This window comes from Solanum dulcamara, chromosome 5 (assembly GCF_947179165.1).
Source record: "Solanum dulcamara chromosome 5, daSolDulc1.2, whole genome shotgun sequence".
Lineage (NCBI taxonomy): Eukaryota > Viridiplantae > Streptophyta > Magnoliopsida > Solanales > Solanaceae > Solanum > Solanum dulcamara.
Window position 1 is genome coordinate 30,654,140 of NC_077241.1, and position 8,933 is coordinate 30,663,072.

Here is an 8,933-nt window from a genome sequence, read left to right on the forward strand (position 1 = left end):
AGTGAGAAGTACACAAGAAAAGGAACTAGGATGTTTTGGATACGTTGCAGAGAGATGTCAAGATGGGTTAGAACAAACTACCAAGATGGGATGAGTACTAAAGGAAAAATATGACCTAGCCATGGTTGAACCAACGATCTATCCCAACGTCGAGTGTAAGACATGGGCGTAAAAGGCAAGGCAAAGCATGAAGACTAGCAAGAAGATGCTAAGGTAAATCTTGGGCTAGGTTGAGTGCCTTTGCACATTATTGCAAGGATTGCAATGGAATGTGACACGAGGACTTTTTGTGGGGTCACCCATCCTAGTACTACTCTTGCCCAAGCACGTTTAACTTCAAAATTCTAGTGGTATCCGGTGTGTTAGTGCTGCTATGATCGCATGAGATAGAAAAATCCAAACTAGCGGCGAAGCAACGATACGAGATTATGTACCTAGAGTGTTATAAGTTACGTTAAGGGAATTATAAAAAGGCTTAAGCAAAGCAAGCAGGATTAACTGATTACTAACAGATGGCGTACTTGTATGCCATAGTTCTTTAACATAATACCAGTTAATGATAGGCAAACCATGGAACGGCTATACAGGTCATTGTGTTAGGGTACTTCAGCACAACTTGGTAGCCGACTCTGATGGGCAAAAAGCAAAACCCAAAAAGACGAGGGTACCAGTTGATGTCATCTAAAGAAGGCAAGAAGTAATATACGGGGTCGAAGATTCCACAACACGACCTTGGCTACAAGACTCACTTTGTATTCCCTGGACAGATAATTCTATATGAAATATTATCCGTAGATTAACAAGATCAGCCCATGTTTCTCCAATCAAATACTACCTGCTCAACCGAGATAGTGTGAAATTATAGGTCAAGAGGTTGGTAGGACCTTACGGAGTTCCCATAGCTATTTTCCTAGACGAAGGAGCCCAAGTTACAGTTAACTACCGGAGATTAGTTTATGAAGAGATTGGGAAGATAGATAGGTCTTCATACACCATTTTACCCTCAGACTAATAGACAGACTAAGCTTACTAGCTAAACGTTAGATGATATATTGCGGCCCCAATTGACTCCAAAGGTAGCTCAGACAATTGCCCACCACCTGTCAAAAGTACTTACGATATTAACTATCATTCTAGTATACAGATGGCCCCATATGAGACTTGGTATGGCAGATAGTGTATGTCTCTAATTAATTGGTTTGATGGTAGTAAAACATGACTAATACGCCAAGATGTGGTTCAATAAGAGGTATAGAAGGTGAAGCTTATTCAGGAGAGATTATTAGCAGCTCCAGTTGACAAAAGTCATACGCAGATAATTGATGTCGATCTCTTGAGTTTCAAGTTATAATTAAGCACTCTCAAAAGTGTCATCCACAGAGAAAGTGATGAGAGCCAGTAAGAAAGAGAACCTTAGTCCGAGATGCATTGGCTCTTATCAAACCCTCCGCCGAATAGGCAAGGTTGCCTGTGAGTTCGACTTACCAGTGGATCCAGAAGTAGTATATCCAGTCATCCAAGTATCGATGCTTCGTAAGTGTGTTGGTGATCCATCTCGAGTATATTCTGCAGAGGATATCTAGGTCATAGAGGAGTTATCCTACGAGAAGCAACTGGTCGCCATCCTGGATCGATGGAGTAGGGGGTGGTGAATTAAGGACGTAGCTTCCATCAAGGTGTTATGGCAAAATGAGAGTCATGAAGAAATGACTTGGGGAGCTGAAAGGGAATTAAAGCACAAGTATCCATACCTATTCTCTACGTCTACAGGTAATCCCAACCTTTGGAACTCTGATAATGATTGCTCGATGAAAGTATGTGTTATTATGATAGAACAGAGAAACTCTCTATATAGTCGGTATAAGATCTTGAGGAAGGTTTTGGTTCACATTCGAGGACGAATGTTCTAAAGGGGGGAAGGATGTTACACCCCATACTTTTGTACCTTGGAAGGTTCTTAAGCTTCTTAAGCTTCTTAAGTATCTTGAAAGGTTCTTAAGTTTTTGGAAGGATTCTTAAGTTTCTTAAAGCTTGTTAAAGCTTCTAAAGCTTCTTAGAAGTTACCATGGGAGCTGGATAGTCCATAACGCTATTAAAAAACCTTAAGGAAGGGAGAATGTGACACCTCATGATAAGAAAGATTGGAAATAGCGTTGTAAGAATACGGAAGAAGTTGGAGACCAAATAATGAGTCGTAGGATTCGACTTACTTATGTAAGCTACCAACTTGGAAATCTTACATACTTAAGCTACTTGAGTACATACCAAGTTTACGTTGCAAGGATTACATAGGTTCGTAAAGTAAGATGATATTACAAACCCATGAGGAGGAAAAAAAGAGTGACACATGGAAGCATGAGAAAGTTCCACGTGGCAGCAAGGGAGAGTGCCATGTGGAAGAAGCTGGAGCTAGGGGTGGACCCCACCTTCCACGTGGTAGCCTATGGTAGGAAGAAGGGATGTGTTGTGTAACACCCCTAATTATTTAAGCTAATTTTCGCATTAAAGTGGTTATTTCTTGATGATATGATCAACAGCTACTGACTCGAATTTTGTTATGGGGAAAAAAATATTTTTGTTTAGCTACATTTTCGGGTGATCAGATTTAGGGAGGTCATAAACCCATTAGAATTTGGAAATTTGGTAAAACTCATAAAATGAAAGTTGTAGATAATTGAAATACCTTTCCAACCATAGGTTGTGAGATTATACTAAACATCAAGATAAAAAGTTATGGACGTTTAACGCATAAGGGTCAAGCAGGGTGATGATTTTAGGCCCAACCCGAATCCAAGTCGGGTCAGGCCCATTTTCTTTGACTTTTAAAGGATACGTTCAGCTTATCTCTTCCATTTTTAGACCATAAGTTTCTAGAATATCATAGAGAAAGAGAGAAAGAGAGATCTTCTAGGCTAAGAAGCCATTTTTAACCCAAATCCGAGTCCCGAATTCCGAAACTCATGAAGAAAAAGGCGTTGCACGTTATGTTGTTTTCACTTTGAGCTAACAATTAGCTAGTAAGGAGTGTTTTGTCGTATTTTCTGCACACCTAAGGTAAGATTGATGTTCTTTTTCTTGTTAACAAGCTTGTTTAGAGATTTAACGATTTAAAATGGAGGAAGTAAGCGTTGTAAACTTGTTATTTGCTTTGTTGAGACTTATGGATTTGGGGCTGTTTTGGTTGTATTAAATGGGTGGAATTAGTTAAGTTATGATGTAGAATAATTGTTGATAATGTTGTTGATGTTGTTGATAAGTTGTTGTTGTCGAAATTGGGGTTCTAAACTTTGTTTGCAAACCCATTTTTGAGATGGTACTGCTGTTAGTGCGTTGATGATATCTTTCTGTACAAAATGGGTTTTGTGTTGATTTATTTTGTATTGGAAACTTAAGACATAGATCTAAATGTTTTGTGAAGGGAATAAAGTTCTGTTTTGCCATTTTCAGGTTGCAAACTTAGATACAATAGGATAAGTGTGGCTGTCCAGATTCTCATTTTTAAGTAGCTGTTAGTATTTGGATGATATCTTTTTGTACAAAATGAATTTTGAGTTCATTTCTTTTGGGTTGCAAACTTAAGAAGTATATCTAAAAGTTTCATGAAGGGGATAAAGTCCAGTTTTGCTGTTTTGAGTTTCGAAATTTAGATTCAAGTTGTGGTACTTGACTTTCCGAATTTACTGTTTTAGTAACATAATTCGGGTCGAAACACTCTAGGCTTATTTACAATAATAAATCTTGTTTTATGTCAATATTATGGATATTATGGAAAGTTAAATAAGTCATTTAATGGTATTTTCAAGGTTGTTTATTTCGTGTGCAAGTTGAGGAACTTGAGACATTTGATGGCCTACGGTTTGAACTTTTGAAGTCGTGTTGGATTGTTGTATGCTAAAAGACTGAGGTTTGTGTATAAACTCTTGTTTCCTACTAGTATATTGAAAGCCTATCTTGGTATGGTTGCTATTGTCTTGAAATTTATCTTGTCATGTTCGTATCTTTTGAAATTTGCAAGATACTTGCTTAACTCGCCCACTTGTACGGATTGCTCGATCACTTGACATTCTTGTGGAACTTGTCCTTCTTTTGGCAGTGACTTTGTCACTATTGGCATGCCTCTTGTTTCGGACCCTTTTCCATCTTGATTATGGATTTTTAGTTCGTCTTAAGTATGGAAGTTGTCCATTTTAAGTACGAATTAGGAAGCCATTTTTAATATGTTTCTTGGTTCTCTTGATTATTAAGTCTTTACCCTTCTTGATACAGGGCTTCGGTCCTTATTGATACTTGAATTGTGTTTGGTGTGACGGCATGACGTACATATTGGGCAAAACTTGATGTTAAATCTTGTAAATATGCTTTCATGAATTATTGACACTTACCCTTTTACTCATCAAACTTGATAGTCATGATATATTTGTTGTCTTAATTTATTTACGATGTGTACATTTGTGTTGCACACGACTTGAGAAAATAAGTTGAAGAACCCAAAGGCTTTAAAATTATAGTTTTACACCACTAAGCTTTATGCTTCGCGATAGTTATTTCTATCGTAGGAAATGTCCGAGAAGAGGCTTGAGGTTGGCTATTGGAGATAAAGTTTTGGGAGCTTAAATGAAGATCACATTTGCATATAGGCATCTATATTTTGTAGTATTTTGGGACGTGTAATGATTTATGGGTTGCTTGTATATTTGTATTTATGTACGTATTTCTGAGGGTTGTAACTTAAGGATGGTTGCTTGTTTTGTAAATTTTGGTGCATGTACATTTCTAAGTTTTATGAAGCACTAAATTTTTCCTTTGGAGTTGGAATATTTGAATGAAGCATAAATTATCATAATACATGAATGTCTCAGAAGTTATTTTTTAAAAACTATTTTGAGAAGTCGCCTGTCCTAAATTGGAATTTTTATTCGATTTAATTGAGATGAGAAAAAATTTAGTTGGCTAACAACTTACACCTTTCACTATTTTTTTAGATTATATAAATAGGCCTTACGGAAAGTTATTTGTTTTTGTGTCACGAGTTTAATATACATTTTTTTAAGTAGTAGCATCATCCTTGGAGGATCGCTACAAGTGTTGGTATCAGAGCCTAGATTTGTGATTCTAGGAATTTTGCTGTGATTTACTTACACACTTGCTTTTTAAAGGTTTGGGCTATATTATGTGATCACTATAGGATAAATAACATATTTAATGCATACAAGTTGCAAATGCATCATATTTATGTCCCTAATACAATGTGATCTTCACTTTTAAAGGAGTTACGTTATGGCCTCTTCTTCTCATAGACCTATGGAAGCAGCTCGTGAAGATACAGGTGACTCTTATTCCCAACCTCATACAGTAGAAGGGGTTGGCGAACAGTCCTCGGATCAATATATTCCTCATACTAGTGGGTCTGGTATGGGAAGTCAACATAGAGTAAGAGCTGGTTCGCATTCTCACATGAGTCCTGGTATTCAAGTTATGAATCCTCCTTTTCAACAGATGGCTGAATTCTTTCACCGTATGGCTAAAACAATTCATGATCCCAGTGGGTTGAACTTCGAAAAAATGAGAAAAATGGATGGAGTTGAGTTTCAAGGCACGGTTAATCCCACCAATGTTGAACAATGGGTTGAATGTATAGAGAGGGTGTTTGAGCAGTTAGAGTGTTCTGATGTTGCCAAATTCAGGTATGTCATCTCGTTATTGCAGAAAGATGCTTATGAATGGTGGGTAAGTGTGCCAAATACAAAAGCAAAACCTCCAGTTCTTACCTGGGATGATTTTGTTAAAGAATTTCATATGAAGTATGTCCCACCTGCTTATTGTGATGCTAAGAAAAAGGAGTTTTTGAATCTAAGGCAACGAGGCATGTCTATCGCTGAGTATCAACAAAAATTTCTTAGACTCTCTCGTTATGCTAGAGGCATTATTACCGATGAAAAAGATAAATGCAGGAGGTTTGAAGATGGCCTAAACGATTCCATCAGAAAGAATGTGGCAATTCTGCAACATGAGAACTTTTGAAAATTAGTTTTTGCTGCTTTCACTTGGGAAAGACTTCATAAGGAAGAAGCTAGTAGATATGAGAATAGATTCCGGAAGCCTAGGTAAAATTTTGGAGGTCCATCCAAGAAGGGAAGGTTTGATGATTCTAAGGCTGGTAGTGTCAACAGGTCAGATCAATTAAAGCAAAGCAGACTAAATTTTTCTACAGCTAGTACCCCGAGTTATAGACAAGGCAAGACTCGCGTTCCCACTTGTGCAAAATGTGGAAAGAATCATTATGGTGCTTGCAGAAGAGCTTCTGGTGCATGTTTTAATTGTGACAACTTTGATTATAAAGTGAGGGACTATCCTAAGCCTAAAAATGTCCCTTCCTTGCATAGTGAGGGCTCGGTTCAGAAGTCTTCTAATAATCCTCCTCAAACCAATAGAGGTGCAAGGCCTAAAAACAACCAAGCAGCGGGGATAAGTGGAGCAACTCAAACTAGCGGGTCCAGAGCTACTGCACGAGCTTATGCTATGAGGAAGAGAGATGATTAAGAGGGACAGGACGTGGTTGTTGGTAAATTTCACTTATATGACTTATCTGTGTTTACACTATTTGATCCTGGCTCTACACATTCCTATATTTGTTCATCACTTGTTCTTCCTGAAAATGTGAAATCTGTGAGACTTAACTTTGACGTTCTAGTTGAAAGTCCTTTGGGTTACCAAGTTGTTTGTAATCGATTTTACCAAGCTTGTCCCTTCATGATTCAAAACCTGGTCTTTCCTGCTGATTTGATTGAAATGCCTTTCCACGATTTTGATATTATTATCGATATGGATTGGCTTTATAAATATCATTTAGTAGTGGATTGTAGGTCCAAGCATGTGACTTTTAAGGACCCTGCATTTTCACACATTATTGTACAAGGTGAAAGATCATTGTCATCTAATATTATTTCTGCGGCTTTAGCAAGAAAGATGATTCATCAAGGTTGCAGTGCATATCTTGCTCACATAATTGCTATACATGTGGAGAGTCCTAGTCTTAAAGATATACCTACTGTGTGTGACTTTCCGGAAGTGTTTCCAAAAAATCTTCCTGGGTTACCACCAGAAAGAGAAGTTGAATTTCCGATCGAGCTTATTCCTGGATCTACTCCTATTTCTATCACTCCTTATAGAATGGGACCAGCAGAATTAAGGGAATTGAAAACTCAATTGCAAGAACTTCTTGAAAAAGGTTTTATTTGTCCAAGTGTTTCTCCTTGGGGAGCCCCTGTGCTATTTGTGAAGAAGAAAGATGGTACTCTTAGACTGTGTATTGACTATAGACAATTGAACAAAATGACAATCAAGAATAGATATCCACTACCAAGGATTGATGATTTGTTTGACCAGCTGAAGGGTGCCAATTTGTTCTCAAAGATTGATTTAAGGTCAGGGTATCACCAACTGCGTGTTAGAAAGGAAGATGTTCCTAAAACTGCTTTTAGAACTCGATACGGTCATTATGAATTCTTAGTGATGCCATTCGGATTGACTAATGCTCCTGCAATATTCATGGATTTAATAAATCGAATATTTAGGCCTTACCTTGATCAATTTGTGGTAGTCTTTATAGATGATATTTTAATATATTCCAAGAGTAAAGAAGATCATGATAAACATCTTTGGATTGTTTTGCAAGCTTTGAAGGAGAAGGAACTTTGTGCTAAGCTTTCAAAGTGTGAATTTTGGCTTAATGAAGTGGCTTTTCTGGGACATATTGTGTCAGCCGAAGGTGTGAAGGTGGATCCTAGTAAAATTGAAGCAGTTGTTGAATGGAAAACTCCTAAAAGTCCTACTGAGGTAAGAAGTTTCTTGGGTTTAGTAGGATACTATAGAAGGTTTGTGAAAGGCTTCTCCATTATAGCCTCTCCTTTGACTAGACTTTTGAAGAAGAAAGTGAAGTTTACTTGGGATGACAAGTGCCAAGAGAGCTTTGAAACATTCAAATCCTTGTTGACACAAGCGCCTATACTTACTCTACCAATGGAGGGGAAAGAGTACGTGATATATGGTGACACTTCTCATCATGGTTTGGGATGTGTGTTGATGCAAGAAAGGAAAGTTATTTCATATGCCTCTCAGAAATTAAAACCACATGAGTTGAATTATCCTACTCATGATCTAGAACTTGCTGCTATAGTGTTCGCCTTAAGGTATGGCGGCATTATTTGTATGGAGAAAAGTGTCATATATTCACTGATCACAAGAGCTTAAAATACTTGGGTACGCAGAAAGAGTTGAACTTAAGACAACGCAGATGGCTTGAACTCATCAAAGATTATGACTGCACGATTGACTATCACCTAGGTAAAGCTAATGTGGTTGCAGACGCCTTGAGTCGTAAATCCTTTGCAAGCTTGCATTTGAATCCTTTGCCGTTGCTTCTGGAGTTAAGAGCCATGAATGTCTATTTTACACTTGATTCATATGGTTCAGTGGTTGCTAATTTGCAAGTCAAGCCAACATTGCGTGAACAGGTGAAAGAAGCGCAAAAATTAGATGAGAAACTCATAAAATTGACCAAAAAAGTTCAAAATGGGGAAAAGAAAGATTTTACATTAAAGGAGGATGGTGTCTTGTTATACCAAAATAGGTTATGCATTCCTAATGATGGCAAATTGAGGAGAGAAATCTTAAATGAAGCATATACTTTACCATATGCAATGCATCCCAGAGGTACCAAAATGTATCAAACCATCAAAGAACATTACTGGTGGAATGGTATGAAGAAGGACATTGCAAAATATATTTCTAAATGCTTAGCTTGTCAACAGATAAAGGCCGAGCATCAAGTCCCAACAGGCTTACTACAACCCTTATCGATACCTGAGTGGAAATAAGAAAGGATAACCATGGACTTTGTTTCTGGGCTTCCACGCACTCAAAGAAATCATGAT

General features: G+C 37.6%; 1 pseudogene; it reads right to left on the reverse strand.

The window, feature by feature from the left end:
- Positions 1-266: 266 nt before the first annotated feature.
- On the reverse strand, positions 267-385 carry LOC129890917 (5S ribosomal RNA; annotated as a pseudogene).
- Positions 386-8,933: the final 8,548 nt, after the last annotated feature.